At 43.0% G+C, this 23,723-nt stretch overlaps 1 protein-coding gene across 1 annotated transcript in view; it reads left to right on the forward strand.

Moving 5' to 3' along the window:
- Positions 1-23,723, forward strand: part of adam19a (ADAM metallopeptidase domain 19a) — a gene marked incomplete in the record, with an annotated part of 166,688 nt that overhangs the window by 62,063 nt on the left and 80,902 nt on the right.

The raw sequence follows: 23,723 nt of genomic DNA on the forward strand, positions 1-23,723 counted from the left end.
ACTGTGACTATAGTCTGATGGGTCTGCCTGGGCCTGATGGGGCTGATGGGCCTGATGGGTCTGCCTGGGCCTGATGGGGCTGATGGGTCTGATGGGTCTGACGGGTCTGTCTGGATAAATACTTCTTTACTTTTGAAATGTCAGACTTAATACAGTATTACATCCTACTGTTAGTTAATACGGTATTACGTCCTACTGTTAATACGGTATTACATCCTACTGTTAGTTAATACGGTATTACGTCCTACTGTTAGTTAATACGGTATTACGTCCTACTGTTAGTTAATACGGTATTACATCCTACTGTTAGTTAATACGGTATTACATCCTACTGTTAGTTAATACGGTATTACATCCTACTGTTAGTTAATACGGTATTACATCCTACTGTTAGTTAATACGGTATTACATCCTACTGTTAATACGGTATTACATCCTACTGTTAGTTAATACGGTATTACATCCTACTGTTAATACGGTATTACATCCTACTGTTAGTTAATACAGTATTACATCCTACTGTTAATACGGTATTACATCCTACTGTTAGTTAATACAGTATTACATCCTACTGTTAGTTAATACGGTATTACATCCTACTGTTAGTTAATACGGTATTACATTCTACTGTTAATACGGTATTACATCCTACTGTTAGTTAATACGGTATTACATCCTACTGTTAATACGGTATTACATCCTACTGTTAGTTAATACGGTATTACATCCTACTGTTAATGCAGTATTACATCCTACTGTTAGTTAATACGGTATTACATCCTACTGTTAGTTAATACGGTATTACATCCTACTGTTAGTTAATACGGCATTACATTCTACTGTTAATACGGTATTACATCCTACTGTTAGTTAATACGGTATTACATCCTACTGTTAATACGGTATTACATCCTACTGTTAGTTAATACGGTATTACATCCTACTGTTAATGCAGTATTACATCCTACTGTTAGTTAATACGGTATTACATCCTACTGTTAGTTAATACGGTATTACATCCTACTGTTAGTTAATACGGTATTACATCCTACTGTTAATACGGTATTACATCCTACTGTTAGTTAATACGGTATTACATCCTACTGGTAGTTAATACGGTATTACATCCTACTGTTAGTTAATACGGTATTACATCCTACTGTTAGTTAATACAGTATTACATCCTACTGTTAATACGGTATTACATTCTACTGTTAGTTAATACGGTATTACATCCTACTGTTAGTTAATACAGTATTACATCCTACTGTTAGTTAATACGGTATTACATCCTACTGTTAGTTAATACAGTATTACATCCTACTGTTAATACGGTATTACATCCTACTGTTAGTTAATACGGTATTACATCCTACTGTTAGTTAATACGGCATTACATCCTACTGTTAATACGGTATTACATCCTACTGTTAGTTAATACGGTATTACATCCTACTGTTAATACGGTATTACATCCTACTGTTAGTTAATACGGTATTACATCCTACTGTTAATGCAGTATTACATCCTACTGTTAGTTAATACGGTATTACATCCTACTGTTAGTTAATACGGTATTACATCCTACTGTTAGTTAATACGGTATTACATCCTACTGTTAGTTAATACAGTATTACATCCTACTGTTAGTTAATACGGTATTACATCCTACTGTTAATACGGTGTTACATCCTACTGTTAGTTAATACGGTATTACATCCTACTGTTAGTTAATACGGTATTACATCCTACTGTTAGTTAATACGGTATTACATCCTACTGTTAATACGGTATTACATCCTACTGTTAATACGGAATTACATCCTACTGTTAGTTAATACGGCATTACATCCTACTTTTAGCGATTTGTACTGTGGCTGACTGAGGATGACACATTCTCACTGAGTGGGCCCAGCTCAAATACCACAACACACATTCACAATCAAGCCAATGACATGTCCAAGGCCACAGGAACTAAGAGGGAGGGCTGGCTGGAGTGGAGCTTTCCTCATTTACCTGGGGAGAGGGGTGTTTGTGTGTGTGTTTCTGATCATTTTGAATTAGTACACTGCAGCCCCTTGCTCCCATCACCACACAGCCTTTATACCTGGGCTGCTCCCATCACCACACAGCCTTTATACCTGGGCTGCTCCCATCACCACACAGCCTTTATACCTGGGCTGCTCCCATCACCACACAGCCTTTATACCTGGGCTCCTCCCATCACACAGCCTTTATACCTGGGCTGCTCCCATCACCACACAGCCTTTATACCTGGGCTGCTCCCATCACACAGCCTTTATACCTGGGCTCCTCCCACCACACAGCCTTTATACCTGGGCTGCTCCCATCGCCACACCACACGTTGTTTTGTGTCCGTCGGCTTGCTCTTGATGTACGTGGAAGTAGTCTCTCTCGCTGTATTCTTTTCAAATGCCCTTTTCCTTTCAACAACTTTCCCCTTTACACTACTCTTTCCCTCTTGCTATTTCTCTCACTCCTCCTATCTCTCTTCTGTCTCTCTCCCCCCCCCCCCCATCCCATCTCACGGCAACAAGCGTTGAATGAGAAGTACTGTTCGGAGGGCACATCTCAAATCTGGCCTTCTCCGCGTGTACCCTGCTCAGACATGACCATTTGTCATAGTGCCTCATCAGAGGGAGCACCAGTGGGCGCACGGACAGCCTCGTCGTTTAAGAGGAAAGTAGATTTCCTCAGTGGGTTGCTGTGTGGTTGTGTCTTGTGTATACCAATCGACTTCCCTGAAGATGAGGGTGTGTTATGAAGGACTTCTCTAAGACAGGTCCCTGTATTGATTTGTCTCTTCTTGGGAAAAGAAAGAAAAATACTTGCATGAGTCTACGTCAGTGGTTTTCTCTGAACGTTTGACATGTGGACGTGTGTCTCTTTAAAAGCCTTCCTCCTCGTTTCCATGCAGCCCGAACCCTTCCCATGGTTGGTAACTCACTTAGAATCACTGTCATTCAGAGCCAAACCACATGGTAGGAGTGAAAGAGAAAGAGAGTGAGGCCAAGGGGCGGAAGCCAAGGAAACATACTCTATCTCTGTCTCTCTGTCTTTCTGTCTCTCCCTACCCCCCTACCCAGAACACTTTTCCCTTTTTCCCTGTCTTGCCGGGTTGTGCTGGTCGGACATCTACTCAAGTGCAATTAGATTGGTCAGTAACCTTGTCGTTTTGTTTGTGTTTGTTTGTGTGTGTGAGAGAGAGAGAGAGAGAGAGAGAGAGAGAGAGTGAGAGAGAGAGAGAGAGTGAGAGTGAGAGTGAGAGAGAGAGAGACTGAGAGAGAGACTAAATCAGGTCAATCCAGCAGTAGCCCTAGCACCCGGCTCCTTGCCTCTTTCAGTGAGTGTCTGTCAGCACCTGGGAATTTAACCTGCCACTCTGCGATAACACGACGCCTTGCCTTAACCGCCACTCCTTATTACCGGTAGGTGCTAGATCAATCCCCCTCTCCACCCCTTGGGGGTGTTAGTTGTGCCCCCCCCCAGAACTCAGCCAGCTCTCCTCACTCTCGCCTTACACCCCTCGGGCGAGTCATTTAGAGATGAAAGTAGGAGAGGCTCAACTGTGAACTCGTTCAGTGGAGGAGGGATACAGGGATCGAGAGCAAGAGAGAGGAGGAAAGAGAGAGAGAGACTCTAATCTGATGGCCCCTTCTCTCGCTCTTTCTCTCCTCATGGATTCAACACCTACAGTATCCACTTCACAATCCACCAGAGGGCTCTTATTCTCAGCTGCACCAGTGGGCTCTTATTCTCAGCTGCACCAGTGGGCTCTTATTCTGAGCTGCACCAGAGGGCTCTCATTCTGCGCTGCACCAGAGGGCTCTCATTCTGCGCTGCACCAGAGGGCTCTCATTCTGAGCTGCACCAGAGGGCTCTCATTCTGAGCTGCACCAGAGGGCTCTCATTCTGAGCTGCACCAGAGGGCTCTCATTCTGAGCTGCACCAGAGGGCTCTCATTCTGAGCTGCACCAGAGGGCTCTCATTCTGAGCTGCACCAGAGGGCTCTCATTCTGAGCTGCACCAGAGGGCTCTCATTCTGCGCTGCACCAGAGGGCTCTCATTCTGCGCTGCACCAGAGGGCTCTCATTCTGCGCTGCACCAGAGGGCTCTTATTCTGAGCTGCACCAGAGGGCTCTTATTCTGAACTGCACCACTGGTTCAGGTACATGGAAACGCAGGGTGGGTGGTCTCAATGGCCTTCTTTAACAGTGACATTTTTTATAGCAACGACAGAACCAGAAAATAATGCAGAGAGGCTGGGCCCATGTTAATAAAGTGTCTCAAAGTGCTGGTCTAGGATCAGTGTGGCTTTTTAGATTATAATGACTGGACAGGGGGACTCGATCCTAGATCAGCATTCCTATTCTGAGACGCTTTAGGAATACGGGCCAAGCATTTACACAACCCAAAGCCATCAGACAAGACAGGATAATGTGTCAGCTGAGTGTGGATGGCTTGGTAGAGTGGTTCTCCATTTCCTTACAGTGAATCGATTATGTATGTCTGGGAGTAGAGTATCTATCTATACCCTGCCAGGGGTGTAGCATTGTCTGCTGTGTCATTTTTAATGCAGTCCTCTGTAATTTTCGTAGCACTCCTCAAAAGACCCATAATGCATCAAAATCAAAGATGGACGCTCGCTAGTTGCTACAATGGACCATTTGGAGGGATAAGCATTCGATAAAATAAAGTAGTTACTCCACAATACTAACCTAATTGACTGAGTGAAAATAAGGAATCCTGTACAGAAAACAAATATTCCAAAACATGCATCTTGTTTGTAACAAGGCACTAAAGTAAAACTGTAAAAAAGATGTGGCAAAGAAATTAACTTATTGTCCTGAATACAAAGTGGTATGTTTTGGGCAAGTCCAACACAACACATCACTGAGTACCATTCTTCATATTTTCAAGCATGGTGGTGGCTGTATCATGTTATGGGTATGCTTGTCATCGGCAAGGACTAGGAAGTTTTTTTTATGAATAAAAAGAAACGGATTAGAGCTAAGGTAAAATCCTAGAGCTCTCAAACTCAACTCTGGACTTCGAAGCCAGTTCCATTGCATTTTTTCATTGTTCCCCTCTAATCAGGGACTGACTTAGACCTGGGACACCGGGTGTGTGCAATTAATTACCAGGTAGAACAGAAAATTAGCAGGCTCCGGACATTGTAGGGTAAGAGTTGAGTACACCTGTCCTAGAAGAAAACCTGCTTCACTCTGCTTTCCAACAGATACTGGGCGACTAACTCACCTTTCAGCAGGACAATAACCAAAACACAATGCCAAATATACACTGGAGTTGCTTGCCAAAGACCACATTGAATGTTCCTGAGTGGCCTAGTTACAGTTTTGACTTAAATCATCTTGAAAATCTATGGCTGTCTAGCAATGATCAACAACCAACATGACAGAGCTTGAAGAATTTTCTAAAGAATAGTGTGCAAATATTGAACAATCCAGGTGTGCAAAGCTGTTAGAGACAAACCCAGACTCACAGCTGTAATCACTCTTAGAGACTTACCCAGAAAGCCTCACAGCTGTAATCGCTCTTAGAGACTTACCCAGAAAGCCTCACAGCTGTAACCACTCTTAGAGACTTACCCAGAAAGCCTCACAGCTGTAATCGCTCTTAGAGACTTACCCAGAAAGCCTCACAGCTGTAACCACTCTTAGAGACTTACCCAGAAAGCCTCACAGCTGTAACCACTCTTAGAGACTTACCCAGAAAGCCTCACAGCTGTAATCGCTCTTAGAGACTTACCCAGAAAGCCTCACAGCTGTAATCGCTGCCAATCGGTGAGTCTAACATGTATTGACTTAAAGGGTTGAATACTTATCTAATCAAGATATATTCATGTTTTTATTTTTTCCTTAATTTTGTACTAATGTTAGAATTGTACTTCCACACCACAGAGTAGTTTGCATTGATTGTTTTAAAAAAAGTTGTATATTTTTTTCATATCAGTTAAGAACAAACTCTTATTTACAATCTCAGCCTAGAAACAGTGGGTTAAACTGCCTTGTTCAGGGGCAGAACAACAGATTTTTATCTTGTCAGCTCGGGGATTCGATCCAGCAACCTTTCGGTTGTTAGTCCAACGCTCTAACAGCTAGGCTACCTGCCGCCCCATTTTAATCTCACTTTGTATAACACAACAAAATGTTTTATGAATACTTTGTGAAGGTACTGTAGATATCATAAATGATGGTCCTTCAATGCATATTATTATTCATCAGTAGTTATATTGTATACTGTAGCATTAATTTGATGTGTTTGATTGTGTCCTTTTACTGAAGTCAAGTGGTTGATTCTTCCTGCCTCTCCTCTCGTCTGTTTCAGGTGAATATTCATGGGAGTAAACACAACAGACAGAGAGAGGCACTTAACCTAGATAAAAGAAACCAAGCAAACGAATGAGGAGAATCTCTTCTCTTTCTTCTCTTTATCTGTCAACAGTCGTGCATCCATCCGTGTCCATTTCCAAACACTTCACAGCTGAATGAGATGCGATGCCGGTGCATATTATTAACAGAAGAGAGGGAGCCACTTTGACATTTTGTTTTAAATTGCCGGGGAAAAGTAGTACACTTAGCAGAACTTTTCTATGGAACTGAAAGATAGATACCCCAACACACAACCAGTGTGGGTGATGCAGAAAGGAGAAAGGCTCTTTATTTGTGTCGTTTTGCAGGTTTGTGTTCCTTATCTTTCGGCTGTGGCTTTTTTGGGGATTGGTTCTGTGTGGAAAATGGAATATAGACGTCACTCTTTTTCTCTTTCTTCCTCTCTCTCTCTCTCCTTTTCACTGCTCTGTTCTCTCGCTCCCCCTTCCTCTTTGTGTCTTGGCATGTCTGTCTTGCCACTAATGATCAAATGCAATTGTATTGGTCGCGTACACATTTTTAACAGATGTAATCGCAGGTGTAGCGAAATGCTTGTGTTTCTAGCTCCAACAGTGTGGTAATATCTAACAATAAATTAAAAAAATAAAGAAATTAAAACATATCAGAAAGAGCAATGTCAGAGTCCGGAATATAAATATAGATATGTATATGTACACTGAGTGTACAAAACATTAAAAACACCTTCATAATATTGAGTTGACTATGTACATATGGCAGCAGTCTCTAAGGTGCAGGGTAGAGTACCGGGTGGTAGCCGGCTAGTAACAGTGACTAAGTTCAGGGCAGGGTACTGGGTGGAGGCTAGTAACAGTGACTAAGTTCAGGGCAGGGTACTGGGTGGAGGCTAGTAACAGTGACTAAGTTCAGGGCAGGGTACTGGGTGGAGTCTGGCTAGTAACAGTGACTAAGTTCAGGGCAGGGTACTGGGTGGAGGCTAGTAACAGTGACTAAGTTCAGGGCAGGGTACTGGGTGGAGTCTGGCTAGTAACAGTGACTATAGTTCAGAGCAGGGTACTGGGTGGAGGCTAGTAACAGTGACTAAGTTCAGGGCAGGGTACTGGGTGGAGCCTGGCTAGTAACAGTGACTAAGTTCAGGGCAGGCTACTGGGTGGAGTCTGGCTAGTAACAGTGACTATAGTTCAGAGCAGGGTACTGGGTGGAGGCTAGTAACAGTGACTAAGTTCAGGGCAGGGTACTGGGTGGAGGCTAGTAACAGTGACTAAGTTCAGGGCAGGCTACTGGGTGGAGTCTGGCTAGTGACAGTGACTATAGTTCAGGGCAGGGTACTGGGTGGAGGCTAGTAACAGTGACTAAGTTCAGGGCAGGGTACTGGGTGGAGGCTGACTAGTAACAGTGACTATAGTTCAGGGCAGGGTACTGGGTGGAGGCTGGCTAGTAACAGTGACTAAGTTCAGGGCAGGGTACTGGGTGGAGGCTAGTAACAGTGACTATAGTTCAGAGCAGGGTACTGGGTGGAGGCTGACTAGTAACAGTGACTATAGTTCAGGGCAGGGTACTGGGTGGAGGCTGACTAGTAACAGTGACTATAGTTCAGGGCAGGGTACTGGGTGGAGGCTGGCTAGTAACAGTGACTATAGTTCAGGGCAGGGTACTGGGTGGAGGCTAGTAACAGTGACTAAAGTTCAGGGCAGGGTACTGGGTGGAGGCTAGTAACAGTGACTAAAGTTCAGGGCAGGGTACTGGGTGGAGGCTGACTAGTAACAGTGACTAAGTTCAGGGCAGGGTACTGGGTGGAGGCTGGCTAGTAACAGTGACTAAGTTCAGTGCAGGGTACTGGGTGGAGGCTGACTAGTAACAGTGACTAAGTTCAGGGCAGGGTACTGGGTGGAGGCTGACTAGTAACAGTGACTAAGTTCAGGGCAGGGTACTGGGTGGAGGCTGGCTAGTAACAGTGACTAAAGTTCAGGGCAGGGTACTGGGTGGAGGCTGGCTAGTAACAGTGACTAAGTTCAGGGCAGGGTACTGGGTGGAGGCTGACTAGTAACAGTGACTAAGTTCAGGGCAGGGTACTGGGTGGAGGCTGGCTAGTAACAGTGACTAAAGTTCAGGGCAGGGTACTGGGTGGAGGCTGACTAGTAACAGTGACTAAGTTCAGGGCAGGGTACTGGGTGGATGCCGGCTAGTGGTGACTATTTAATAGTCTGATGGCCTGGAGATAGAAGCTGTTTTTCAGCTTTGATGCACCTGTACTGTCTCTGCCTTCTAGATGGTACTGGGGTGAACAGGCCGTGGCTTGGGTAGCTGAGGTCCTTGATGATCTTCTTGTCCTTCCTGTTACAACGGATGGCTGAGGTCCTTGATGATCATCTTGGACTTCCTGTTATAACTTTCAGAGGTCCTTGATGATCATCTTGTCCTTCCTGTTATAACGGATGGCTGAGGTCCTTGATGATCATCTTGGACTTCCTGTTATAACGGATGGCTGAGGTCCTTGATGATCATCTTGGACTTCCTGTTATAACGGGTGGCTGAGGTCCTTGATGATCATCTTGGACTTCCTGTTATAACGGGTGGCTGAGGTCCTTGATGATCATCTTGGACTTTCTGTTATAACGGGTGGCTGAGGTCCTTGATGATCATCTTGGACTTCCTGTTATAACGGGTGGCTGAGGTCCTTGATGATCATCTTGGACTTTCTGTTATAACGGGTGGCTGAGGTCCTTGATGATCATCTTGGACTTTCTGTTATAACGGTTGGCTGAGGTCCTTGATGATCATCTTGGACTTCCTGTTATAACGGTTGGCTGAGGTCCTTGATGATCATCTTGGACTTTCTGTTATAACGGGTGGCTGAGGTCCTTGATGATCATCTTGGACTTCCTGTTATAACGGTTGGCTGAGGTCCTTGATGATCATCTTGGACTTCCTGTTATAACTGGTGGCTGAGGTCCTTGATGATCATCTTGGACTTTCTGTAACACCGGATGCTGTAGTTATTATTTACTCCTTTTTGTGGGAGGGGGTGATTTTTCTCTTCTCTTATGACCCCGGTAGCAATTAAAATAGTTAAGAAGGACTCTCGTTCTTCTAAAAAAGAGAATTACGCTGTGAGATTGTTCGATAAAATACAGTGGGGGAAAAAAGTATTTGATCCCCAGCTGATTTTGTACGTTTGCCCACTTACAAAAGAAATGATCAGTCTATAATTTTAATGGTAGGTTTATTTGAACAGTGAGAGACAGAATAACAACAAATAAATCCAGAAAAACGCATGTCAAAAATGTTATAATATGATTTGCATTTTAATGAGGGAAATAAGTATTTGACCCCTCTGCAAAACATGACTTAGTACTTGGTGGCAAAACCCTTGTTGGCAATCACAGAGGTCAGACGTTTCTTGTAGTTGGCCACCAGGTTTGCACACATCTCAGGAGGAATTTTGTCCCACTCCTCTTTGCAGATCTTCTCCAAGTCATTAAGGTTTCGAGGCTCACGTTTGGCAACTCGAACGTTCAGCTCCCTCCACAGATTTTCTATGGGATTAAGGTCTGGACACTGGCTAGGCCACTCCAGGACCTTAATGTGCTTCTTCTTGAGCCACTCCTTTGTTGCCTTGGCCGTGTGTTTTGGGTCATTGTCATGCTGGAATACCCATCCACGACCCATTTTCAATGCCCTGGCTGAGGGAAGGAGGTTCTCACCCAAGATTTGACGGTACATGGCCCCGTCCATCGTCCCTTTGATGCGGTGAAGTTGTCCTGTCCCCTTAGCAGAAAAACACCCCCAAAGCAGAATGTTTCCACCTCCATGTTTGACGGTGGAGATGGTGTTCTTGGGGTCATAGGCAGCATTCCTCCTCCTCCAAACACGGCGAGTTGAGTTGATGCCAAAGAGCTCCATTTTGGTCTCATCTGACCACAACACTTTCACCCAGTTGTCCTCTGAATCATTCAGATGGCAAACTTCAGACGGGCATGTATATGTGCTTTCTTGAGCAGGGGGACCTTGCGGGCGCTGCAGGATTACATTCCTTCACGGCATAGTGTGTTACCGATTGTTTTCTTGGTGACTATGGTCCCAGCTGCCTTGAGATCATTGACAAGATCCTCCCATGTAGTTCTGGGCTGATTCCTCACCGTTCCCATGATCATTGCAACTCCACGAGGTGAGACCTTGCATGGAGCCCCAAGCCGAGGGAGATTGACAGTTCTTTTGTGTTTCTTCCATTTGCGAATAATCACACCAACTGTTGTCACCTTCTCACCAAGCTGCTTGGCGATGGTCTTGTAGCCCATTCCAGCCTTGTGTAGGTCTACAATCTTGTCCCTGACATCCTTGGAGAGCTCTATGATCTTGGCCATTGTGGAGAGTTTGGAATCTGATTGATTGATTGCTTCAGTGGACAGGTGTCTTTTATACAGGTAACAAACTGAGATTAGGAGCACTCCCTTTAAGAGTGTGCTCCTAATCTCAGCTTGTTACCTGTATAAAAGACACCTGGGAGCCAGAAATCTTTCCGATTGAGAGGGGGTCAAATACTTATTTCCCTCATTAAAATGCAAATCAATTTATAACATTTTTGACATGGGTTTTCAGGATTTTTTTGTTATTCTGTCTCTCACTGTTAAAATAAACCTACCATTAAAATTATAGACTGATAATTTCTTTGTCAGTGGGCAAACGTACAAAATCAGCAGGGGATCAAATCATTTTTTCCCTCACCGTATGCTCCCAGCAAGTCTGTGAGTATTTTGAATGACGAATGAACATTGAACAATGACGTTCATCATATTTTAAGTTAATGGAATAAAACAATCCACACAAGTCAAAGTCCAGTTAGCGAAGAGAGCAGCAAGGAATTCTTCTCACAGACAGACATAATTCATTGAACAATATATTTTGTCACTCAGAATGGTCAAGAAGGTCGGAAAATACGCAATAGGCCTAATTACATTCTAGTGCAGCATTGGTTGATGGTGTCAAATCTTTGAAAGGGTGAATTGGGTGTCCATCAATACCATGAATAATAGAGCGTAATAGTGTAATAGTGTAATAGCGTAATAGAGTAATATAGTGTAATAGAGTAATAGAGTGTAATAGTGTAATATAGTGTAATACAGCATAACAGAGCGTAATAGAGCATAATAGAGCGTAATAGAGCATAATAGAGCGTAAAGAGCGTAATAGTGTAATAGTGTAATAGTGTAATAGTGTAATATAGTGTAATATAGTGTAATACAGCGTAATAGAGCGTAATAGTGTGTAATAGAGTGTAATAGAGAGTAATAGAGCGTAAAAATACACAATAGGCCTAATTACATTCTAGTGCAGCATTGGTTGATGGTGTCAAATCTTTGAAAGGGTGAGTTGAGTGTCCATCAATACCATGAATAATACAGCGTAATGGAGCGCAATAGAGTGTAATAGTGTAATAGTGTAAAAGAGCGTAATAGAGTGTAATAGAGTGTAATACAGCATAATAGAGTGTAATAGAGTGTAATAGAGTGTAATAGAGTATAATAGAGTGTAATAGAGTGTAATAGAGTGTAATAGAGTGTAATAGAGTGTAATAGAGTATAATAGAGTATAATAGAGTGTAATAGAGTATAATAGAGTATAATAGAGTGTAATAGAGTGTAATAGAGTAATAGAGCGTAATAGAGTAATAGAGTAATAGAGCGTAATAGAGTAATAGAGCGTAATAGAGTGTAATAGAGTGTAATAGAGCGTAATAGAGTGTAATAGAGTGTAATAGTGTAATAGAGTAATAGAGCGTAATAGAGCGTAATAGAGTGTAATAGAGTGTAATAGAGTGTAATAGAGTAATAGAGAGTAATAGAGCGTAATAGAGCGTAATAGAGTGTAATAGAGCGTAATAGAGCGTAATAGAGTGTAATAGAGCGTAATAGAGTGTAATAGAGTGTAATAGAGCGTAATAGAGCGTAATAGAGTGTAATAGAGCGTAATAGCACGTAATAGAGCGTAATAGAGTGTAATAGTGTAATAGTGTAATAGTGTAAAAGAGCGTAATAGAGTGTAATACAGCGTAATAGAGCGTAATAGAGTGTAATAGTGTAATAGTGTAAAAGAGCGTAATAGAGTGTAATACAGCATAATAGAGTTTAATAGAGAGTAATAGAGTGTTATACAGCATAATAGAGTATAATAGAGAGTAATAGAGTGTTATACAGCATAATAGAGCATAATAGAGTAATAGAGTGTAATAGAGTATAATAGAGAGTAATAGAGTGTTATACAGCATAATAGAGTATAATAGAGAGTAATAGAGTGTAATAGAGTGTAATAGAGTATAATAGAGAGTAATAGAGTGTTATACAGCATAATAGAGTATAATAGAGAGTAATAGAGTGTTATGCAGCATAATAGAGTATAATAGAGAGTAATAGAGTGTTATACAGCATAATAGAGCATAATAGAGCGTAATACATCATAATAGAGTATAATAGAGTAATAGAGTATAATACAGCATAATACAGCATAATGGAGAATAATGGAGTATAATAGAGCATAATAGAGGATAATAGAGCATAATACAGCGTAATAGAGCGTATAAGAGCAATAGACTATAATACAGCATAATACAGCATAATGGAGTATAATGGAGTATAATAGAGCATAATAGAGTATAATGTAGCATGATGTAGCATAATAGAGTATACCAGAGCATAATAGAGTATACTAGAGCATCATAGAGCATCATAGAGCATACTAGAGCATACTAGAGCATACTAGAGGGTAATAGAGGGTAATAGAGCATAATAGAATATACTGGAGCATAATAGAGTGTAATAGAGTATAATGTGTTATGCTAATATTGTGCGGAAAGAAACACATTTTACTCTCTCACTGAATCGGCAGTTATAGCTTAAACTCTTAGTGTGTGAATTCATTTGATGCAGAGGTGCCCAGCGAAATAATTATAGCCTATACATTTGGCCCTTGTGGGGAGTGATTTTTATTTGAGCTAGGTTGGCATGTCAAACAGCTTCCCTTAACGGACCTATAACTTTAACGTGGTCGACAACTCCTGAATTCAAATACCGTGTGATTTTATTTGTGAAGAAGAGCACAACAAAATAGCTTTCTGACTGACTCACTGGGTGTTTCTCAATATGCATATTAGCGTGCTACACACTCCCATGCTCCGAGTTCCCATGCTCCGAGTGCATCCTTCGAGGTCATTCTATCGAGTACGTTCTTATTAGGACGAGAGTGTGGAGGACGTATAGATGTTTACATTTGAGAATCACTGCACATTCCCGTGCTACTGCATTAACTTTGACCTTTTAGAGTAAATTGTGTCATCAACACGTCGACAGCTCATCTATGATGGACATTCCTGGATAATTTAGTTTAGTATTGCATTATTGACAGTAAAGCAATTTAGACTGTTAATCCATTTGTGTATTGTATTATTTAGCTACATAGAAATGTGGTTAACGAAAGCAGATAGCAAGATAGCTAAGCTAGTTAACGTTACCAACGAGACAACTCGTTTTTACATGATATGGATTAGCTTGCAACGTATTTAACGTAATGTTAACATAGAACATTAGCATAGATAATGACCCTACTTGTCTACTAGCAAGAATGCTAATTAGCTAGTGCAGTAGCTAGCAGACAATTACATGGCTCGGGTGGATGAGGGGCAGCACGTAGTGTAGCGGTTAAGAGGTAGGGCCAGCAACTGCTGGTTCGAATCCCCAAGCTGACAAAAAGTCTGTCGATGTGCCCTTGAGCAAGGCACTTAACCCTAATTGCTGTAAGTCACTCTGGACAAGAGCATCTGCTAAATGACTAAAATATAAATGTAAAATTGACAGAAGCCATAATCTAGGTATCACTGGTCCTAATCCATAGTTATTTATCAAGCTGCCCAGGTTAGCTGGCTAGCTAAGCTATCACTCGTCATTATCCATGGTTATTTATCAAGCTGCCCAGGTTAGTTGGCTAGCTAAGCTATCAATCGGCATTATCCATGGTTATTTAGCAAGCTATCAATCGGCATTATCCATGGTTATTTAGCAAGCTGCCCAGGTTAGCTGGCTAGCTAAGCTATCACTCATCATTATCCATGGTTATTTAGCAAGCTGCCCAGGTTAGTTGGCTAGCTAAGCTATCACTCGTCATTATCCATGGTTATTTAGCAAGCTGCCCAGGTTAGCTGGCTAGCTAAGCTATCAATCGGCATTACCCATGGTTATTTATCAAGCTGCCCAGGTTAGCTGGCTAGCTAAGCTATCACTCGTCATGATCCATGGTTATTTATCAAGCTGCCCAGGTTAGCTGGCTAGCTAAGCTATCAATCGGCATTATCCATGGTTATTTATCAAGCTGCCCAGGTTAGCTGGCTAGCTAAGCTATCAATCGGCATTATCCATGGTTATTTATCAAGTTGCCCAGGTTAGCTGGCTAGCTAAGCTATCAATCGGCATTATCCATGGTTATTTATCAAGCTGCCCAGGTTAGCTGGCTAGCTAAGCTATCAATCGGCATTATCCATGGTTATTTATCAAGCTGCCCAGGTTAGCTGGCTAGCTAAGCTATCACTCGTCATGATCCATGGTTATTTATCAAGCTGCCCAGGTTAGCTGGCTAGCTAAGCTATCAATCGGCATTATCCATGGTTATTTATCAAGCTGCCCAGGTTAGCTGGCTAGCTAAGCTATCAATCGGCATTATCCATCACTCATCATGATCCATGGTTATTTAGCAAGCTGCCCAGGTTAGTTGGTTCGCTAAGCTATCAATCGCCATTATCCATGGTTATTTAGCAAGCTGCCCAGGTTAGCTGGCTAGCTAAGCTATCACTCATCATGATCCACGGCTACATTGGCTACTACACAGCCTGCAAGGACACTGTCAACCCTGGTAAAACATGTCAATAGAACCAGGTATTAGCAATGATACAAATAAACGTTTGGATGATACACGGACCCAACAGCCGGGATGATATCCATCCGGAGGAAGGCTGCTACGGGAGGAAGCACTGAGAGCCTGTCGTGGCGCAGTCTGTTAGTGTAGATATCTCTATCTGTCAGTGTAGATATCAGCCAGACAGGCTAATGACAATCCATATAACAAGATAACTACATAAACATTTGTTTAACTTCATAATCATCAGCTAGCTATAGGTGAATCGTAATAAACAACCTAAAACTAAAATATGCAAGGTAGATGACTAGCTGGCTGTGAATTCTGCCAATTAGCCCTATCTACTTACTGTGGGGTTACTATGGGGATGCGATCGTGGGACCCAACCCTGTTAATTTGACCTTTATTTAACTAGGCAAGTCAGTTAAGAACAAACTCTTATTTACAATGACGGCCTTCCAAACCTATGGGAGAGTAGAGACGGGCACAGTAGCCCAGCAGGGGGCTATATCTAAGGGCACCTCATCCCTGGACGAGGCCTTTTGTACTCTGGAGGTGATACACACTCATTTCCACCCACCAACACACCAGAAAAATTATTAAAACATTTCTCTACACACCAACTAAGTACCTAAAGTTGTTTAAATGTCCCTTTCTCTCTCGATTATATCGATATCTGCCTTTGTCTCATCCATATCAACCTCCTTTGAATGAGAGAATGGATAGGACCGCATGGAAACACCTTGGCCGTCACATTTGTTTTACGAGGTGGGAAAAATTAATATTCATTGCATATACAGATGAACGACCCAGTTTTCCTGCCAAGCTAAAGAGGAAGCGCCGACCTCAGGTGTTGGACAAAAAGCCATCTGAGCGTTCGACGTCGCCTTTATTGATGAATCTCTCAGTCCATTATTTCTCTCTCTCTTTCTCTCTCTCCCACCGGAGGGAGGAAAGAAAGGGAGGAAAATCAAAATCAATAGCAGCAACAACATAGTGTTTTTTTTTTTTTTCGCCTCAAACCAAAAACCGCCGACCGTGTAATCATTTTAACTTCCATTTTGAGATGCTCAGAATCTGTTTCGACTTGAATGTGTTTGGCATGATTTAAAGAGACTTTATTGTTGTTGTTTGTCTCATATTATTCCCACTCTTCTAAGAGCCCTATATATTGGGGACACATGAATCACCACGACGACAGAGAGAGAGACAGGAAGGAGAGACGAGAGAGAGAGAGGAGTGGTGCAGATGCATCCTATTACCCTGGATAGCCTGTCTGACACAGCAGGGACAGTGTCAATGCCACGTCATCCCTCGACTGACGAACATTATGGAAATATAAGCAGAACAGAAGTAGACGGGTATTTGCTATTTCGGGGCATTTTATTAGGATCCCCATTAGCTGTTGTGAAAGCAGCAGCTACTCTTCCTGGGTTCCACACAGAACATGAAACATGAAACATGACATAATACAGAACATTAATAGGCAAGAACAGCTCAAGGACAGAACTACATACATGTAAAAACAAATGTACAAAAGGCACACGTAGCCTACATATCAATACATACACACAAACTATCTAGGTCATATAGCGGAGAGGCGCTGTGCCGTAAGATTGCTGTATCTGTTTTTTTTAAACCATATTTGTGGTTTATTTGAGCAATATGAAATGAAATGGAGTTTCATACAATAATGGCTCTATATAATACTGTACGCTTTCTTGAATTTGTTCTGGATTTGGGGACTGTGAAAAGACCCCCGGTGAGATTTCTGGTGGGGTAAGTGTGTGTGTCAGAGCTGTGTGTAAGTTGACTATGCAAACAATTTTGGATTTTCATTCTTGTTTCTTATAAAAAGTACTGATGCAAACGGTTTCTTTTAGGTAATAAATAATTTCATGATGCGAATGTAAGCTGACATTTTCCCAGTTTTTAGTAAAACGTTGGAAAAGGCTTTAAAGAAAAGCAGAGTCCCATTTCATCAACAACGTGCTGTTTGATTCAAGGAATGCTCCCACTTTTAACTGAGGACATTTCGCAGCCCCTATAGCCAACTTTATGGCAGCGTTCCTAAAGCCAAAAATGGTTTCAATTTATCATGTTATGGAAATACCTGTCAGCCGCCACGTCTTCGGGTAGCGGTGACACCCCTCTTTTCTACAGCGGGGGTAGGGAGGGAGAAGGGTGGGGGGTAATGACTAACCCTGTCTCACCCCGTACCTCTCCACCCCCCCCCCCGTGCCTATCAGAGAAGCGTTGTTTAATTTTAGACGCTCTGACACACTCTTGACGTAGATTAATTATAGAGCCTCTTCGTGTCATTTAGCCACACACACACACACGCGCACGCATGCACCGGTGTCTCTACTGGAAGCGTTGATTCAGAACACTGCCTCTCAACTTCCCCTCCCTCATTCTCAATCCTCTTCACCCCCACTCCACCACCTCCCTTCTCTCTTTCCTCTCCCTCACCTACTCACCCCTCTTAACACCCAACGCCAGCCTCTCAGGGCTCATAAGTGATTGCAGACTCAAAAACCCATCCATTCTTACCTTCTCACCCTCTCTCTCTCTCTCTCTCTCTCTCTCTCTCTGTGTCTCTCTGTGTCTCTCTCTCTCTTGCTCTTGCTCTCTCGCTCTTGCTCTCCACTGCCTGACTGACTGATAGGGGGAAATTGCACTGGAGACGGCTCCCCCTTCTCAACTAATCCTAGTCTTCCTCCCTCACACAGATAACTATTCCCCTGGTCTGGTCTTCCTCCCTCACACAGATAACTATTCCCCTGGTCTGGTCTCCCTCCCTCACACAGATAACTATTCCCCTGGTCTGGTCTCCCTCCCTCACACAGATAACTATTCCCCTGGTCTGGTCTTCCTCCCTCACACAGATAACTATTCCCCTGGTCTGGTCTTCCTCCCTCACACAGATAACTATTCCCCTGGTCTGGTCTTCCTCCCTCACACAGATAACTATTCCCCTGGTCTGGTCTTCCTCCCTCACACAGATAACTATTCCCCTGGTCTGGTCTTCCTCCCTCACACAGATAACTATTCCCCTGGTCTGGTCTTCCTCCCTCACACAGATAACTATTCCCCTGGTCTGGTCTTCCTCCCTCACACAGATAACTATTCCCCTGGTCTGGTCTTCCTCCCTCACACAGATAACTATTCCCCTGGTCTGGTCTTCCTCCCTCACACAGATAACTATTCCCCTGGTCTGGTCTTCCTCCCTCACACAGATAAGGAAATGGTCATCAGAAGAGTTGAAGCGTCATCATTCAGAGATTACAAGTTGTGCATTGCCATATCATCCGGCAAGCATTCAGAGCAAGTCAAATGCTGTGTACAACTTTTGAAAATGCAGGGTTACTGGCAGATACCTGTTGTTGATGTATTGTTCATCTGCTCCACTTTTAAATCTGAATTCCACAATAATATATCACAGAGATGGACAACAGAATTACAGCGAGAAAACCCTCCATCTCTCCTTTCAACACCTTAAAAAAAAAAAAAAAGACCGCTAACAGCCCAATCTTTATTCATTACTCGTAGTCAGTAGTCTTTCATCTGACACAACACGATTGTAGCTGAACTAACATCGCGGCTGTCCATAATATCAAACTGGTAAAAACCTTTATATAATAATCACATTTCAGTTCAGAGAGCCTGCATGAAGATCTTACTCATCATAATTTTCTGGCGTAATGTATTAGCTAGGCTTTGATCCATTTAATGTGTGTGAAAGAGAGAGGTGGTGGTGGTGGTGATGATGCCTGAATCCCAGAGAGAGAGAGAGAGATATATGTCTGCCTCCCTGAGAGAGAGAGGTGGTGGTGATGTCTGCCTCAGAGAGAGAGAGATCTATATGGACCTGTTCCTCATTCTGGTCTGGTCTATATGGACCTGTTACTGTTCATCATATCTAACTCTCTCAGTATGTAGACCAGTGATCTCTCTAACTCTCTCTGTGTGTAGACCAGTGATCTCTGACTCTCTCAGTATGTAGACCAGTGATCTCTCTAACTCTCTCAGTGTGTAGACCAGTGATCTCTAACTCTCTCAGTATGTAGACCAGTGATCTCTCTAACTCTCTCAGTATGTAGACCAGTGATCTCTAACTCTCTCAGTATGTAGACCAGTGATCTCTAACTCTCTCAGTATGTAGACCAGTGATCTCTAACTCTCTCAGTATGTAGACCAGTGATCTCTAACTCTCTCAGTATGTAGACCAGTGATCTCTAACTCTCTCAGTATGTAGACCAGTGATCTCTAACTCTCTCAGTATGTAGACCAGTGATCTCTAACTCTCTCAGTATGTAGACCAGTGATCTCTAACTCTCTCAGTATGTAGACCAGTGATCTCTAACTCTCTCAGTATGTAGACCAGTGATCTCTAACTCTCTCAGTATGTAGACCAGTGATCTCTCTGACTTTCTCAGTATGTAGACCAGTGATCTCTGACTCTCTCAGTATGTAGACCAATGATCTCTCTCTGACTCTCTCCGTGTGTAGACAAATGATCTTTAAATTTCTCAGTATGTAGACCAATGATCTCAGACTCCCTCAGTATGTAGACCAATGATCTCAATTGAATTCAATTCAAGGGGCTTTATTGTTATGGGAAACATATGTTAACATTGCCAAAGTGAGCTAGATAATATCCAAAACTGAAATTAACAATAAATATGAACAGTAAACATTCCACTCACAGAAGTTCCAAAAGAATAAAGACATTACAAATGTCATATTATTTCTATATACAGTGTTGTAACGATGTGCAAATGGTTAAAGTACAAAAGGGAAAATAAATAAGCATAAATATGGGTTGTATTTACAATGGTGTTTGTTCTTCACTGGTTGACCTTTTCTTGTGGCAACAGGTCACAAATCTAGCTGCTGTGATGGCACACTGGTATTTCAGCCAATAGATATGGGAGTTTATCAAAATCGGGTTTGTTTTCAAATTCTTTGTGGGTCTGTGTAATCTGAGGGAAATATGTGTCTCTAATATTGTCATTCATTTGACAGGAGGTTAGGAAGTGCAGCTCAGTTTCCACCTCATTTTGTGGGCAGTGTTGCACATAGCCTGTCTTGTCTTGAGAGCCAGGTCTGCCTACGACGGCCTTTCTCAATAGCAGGGCTATACTCACTGAGTATGTACATAGTCAAAGCTTTCCTTAGGTTTGGGTCAGTCGCAGTGGTCAAGTATTCTGCCACTGTGTCTCTCTCTGTTTAGGGACAAATAGCATTCTAGTTTGCTCTGTTTTTTTGGTAATTCTTTCCAAAGTATCAAGTAATTACCTTTTTGTTTTCTCATGATTTGTTTGGGTCTAATTGTGATGGCGTAGAAGGCCCTTCTTGCCTTGTCTCAGATCGTTCACAGCTTTGTGGAAGTTAACCTGTGTTGCTGATGATTAGTCAGAGATAGGTATAGTTTTTTGTGTGCTCTAGTGAAATGGTGTCTAGATGGAATTTGTATTTGTGGTCCTGGCAACTGGACCTTTTTTGGAACACCGTTATTTTTGTCTTACTGAGATTTACTGTCAGGGTCCAGGTCTGTCATTTGACTACAAATTCTAGTAGGGTGAGGCCGGGTGCTGTAGACTGTTCTAGTGCCCTCGCCAATTCGTTGAGATATATGTTAAAGAGGGTAGGGCTCAAACTGTCTCACCCAACAGCCCTGTGTAAAGAAATGTTTGTGTTTTTTGCCAATTTTAACTGCACGCTTGTTGTTTGTGTACATGGATTATTTAATTTTGTATGTTTTTCCCCCCAACACCACTTTCTATCAATTTGTATAGCAGACCCTCATGCCAAATTGAGTCAAAAGAATTAGAAAATACTTTGCCTTTGTTTTGGTTTGTTTGTTTGTCAGTTAGGGTGTGCAGGGTGAGTACGTGGTCTGTCGTACATTAATGTGGTAAAAAGCAATTTTGACATTTGCTCAGTACATTGTCTCCCCATTTCTCTCTCTCTCTCCCAATTTCTCTCTCCCCATCTCTCTTCCCATCTCCCCATCTCTCTCTCTCCCCACCTCTCTCTTCCCACCTCTCTCTCCCTATCTCTCTCTCTCCATCTCTCTCTCTCTCTCCCTATCTCTCTCTCTCTCCCCAGCTCTCTCTCCCCATCTCTTTCTCTCTCCCCATCTCTCTCTCTCTCCCCCCATCTCTCTCTCTCTCTCTCTCTCTCTCTCTCTCCTCTCTCTCTCTCTCTCTCCATCTCTCTCTCTCTCTCCTCATCTCTCTCTCTCTCTCTCTCCCCCATCTCTCTCTTTCTATCATCATGCTCCTACTCTCATCACTCTTCTTCCCATTTCATTGCTGGTCTGTGTAACTCATGCTCTCTCCCTTTATGCTAAACACAGTCCAAGCTGTCTCCTGTCCTAGTAATGCTAAGGATGTTGGCATGGTTTTTCAGCTGAGGGAAAAACAAAACAAACATTGTATGAGAACATGCACTGAGCGTGTGTCATCCATAGATAGGGGTGAATGGGTTTGACTAGTGACGTCGGATGCTGTTCTAGGAAGGAGTGCTGCAGAACATGGAATGGAAGGGAGGGTGGATATGGGCCCTGATAAGAGAATGTATTCAGATGGAGAGATGGCCGTATTCAGATGTAGAGATGGCCGTATTCAGATGTCGAGATGGCTGTATTCAGATGGAGAGATGGCCGTATTCAGATGGAGAGATGGCCGTATTCCGATGTAGAGATGGCCGTATTCCGATGTAGAGATGGCCGTATTCAGATGGAGAGATGGCCGTATTCAGATGTCGAGATGGCCGTATTCCGATGTCGAGATGGCCGTATTCAGATGTAGAGATGGCCGTATTCAGATGTCGAGATGGCCGTATTCAGATGTAGAGATGGCCGTATTCAGATGTCGAGATGGCCGTATTCAGATGTCGAGATGGCCGTATTCCGATGTAGAGATGGCCGTATTCAGATGTAGAGATGGCCGTATTCAGATGTAGAGATGGCTGTATTCAGATGTCGAGATGGCTGTATTCAGATGTCGAGATGGCTGTATTCAGATGTAAAGATGGCCGTATTCAGATGTAGAGATGGCCGTATTCCGATGTAGAGATGGCCGTATTCAGATGTAGAGATGGCCGTATTCCGATGTAGAGATGGCCGTATTCAGATGTAGAGATGGCTGTATTCAGATGTCGAGATGGCTGTATTCAGATGTCGAGATGGCTGTATTCAGATGTCGAGATGGCTGTATTCAGATGTCGAGATGGCTGTATTCAGATGTCGAGATGGCTGTATTCAGATGTCGAGATGGCTGTATTCAGATGTAGAGATGGCCGTATTCAGATGTAGAGATGGCCGTATTCAGATGTCGAGATGGCTGTATTCAGATGTCGAGATGGCTGTATTCAGATGGAGAGATGGCCGTATTCAGATGGAGAGATGGCCGTATTCAGATGGAGAGATGTCCGTATTCCGATGTAGAGATGGCCGTATTCAGATGGAGAGATGGCCGTATTCAGATGTAGAGATGGCCGTATTCAGATGTCGAGATGGCCGTATTCAGATGTCGAGATGGCCGTATTCAGATGTCGAGATGGCCGTATTCAGATGGAGAGATGGCTGTATTCAGATGGAGAGATGGCCGTATTCAGATGTCGAGATGGCTGTATTCAGATGTCGAGATGGCTGTATTCAGATGGAGAGATGGCCGTATTCAGATGGAGAAATGGCTGTATTCAGATGGAGAGATGGCCGTATTCAGATGTAGAAATGGCTGTATTCAGATGGAGAGATGGCTGTATTCAGATGGAGAAATGGCTGTATTCAGATGGAGAGATGGCTGTATTCAGATGGAGAGATGGCTGTATTCAGATGGAGAGATGGCTGTATTCAGATGGAGAGATGGCTGTATTCAGATGGAGAGTCGTTAGGCTGAAATATTTGAGACCTATTAAGTCTGTGTCCATTGTGTGTGTGTCTTTCTGTCTGTATGTCCATTTGTCTCTCTGCCTCTCCCCTCTCCCCCCTCTCTCTCTGTCTCTCTCCCTCTCTCTCTCCTCGCCTTACTGTCTGTCTGTCTGTCTGTTTCTCTGCCTCTCCCCTCTCCCCCCTCTCTCTCTGTCTCTCTCCCTCTCTCTCTCCCCGCCTTACTGTCTATCTGTCTGTTTCTCTGTCTGTCCGTCTGTCCTTCCATTCATCCATCAATATATTTTCCGTCTGTCGTTCCAGACTGTCTGTTTTTTTCTGTCCTTCATACTACATCTGTAACATCCCTCTTCCTATCCATCTATAACTAGGACAGGTGGGAATATTGAATCATTACTTGTATGGCACCATATTCCCTATTTAGTGCACTACTTTTACACCAGGGCCTATAGTGGTCTGGTGTAAAAGTAGTGCACTATGTAGGGAATAGGGTGCAGGTTACATGAGTGTCTCAGGCTCTGGCACGTTCTCAT

The sequence above is a fragment of the Salmo trutta genome, chromosome 8, assembly GCF_901001165.1.
Source record: "Salmo trutta chromosome 8, fSalTru1.1, whole genome shotgun sequence".
Classification (NCBI taxonomy): Eukaryota; Metazoa; Chordata; class Actinopteri; order Salmoniformes; family Salmonidae; genus Salmo; species Salmo trutta.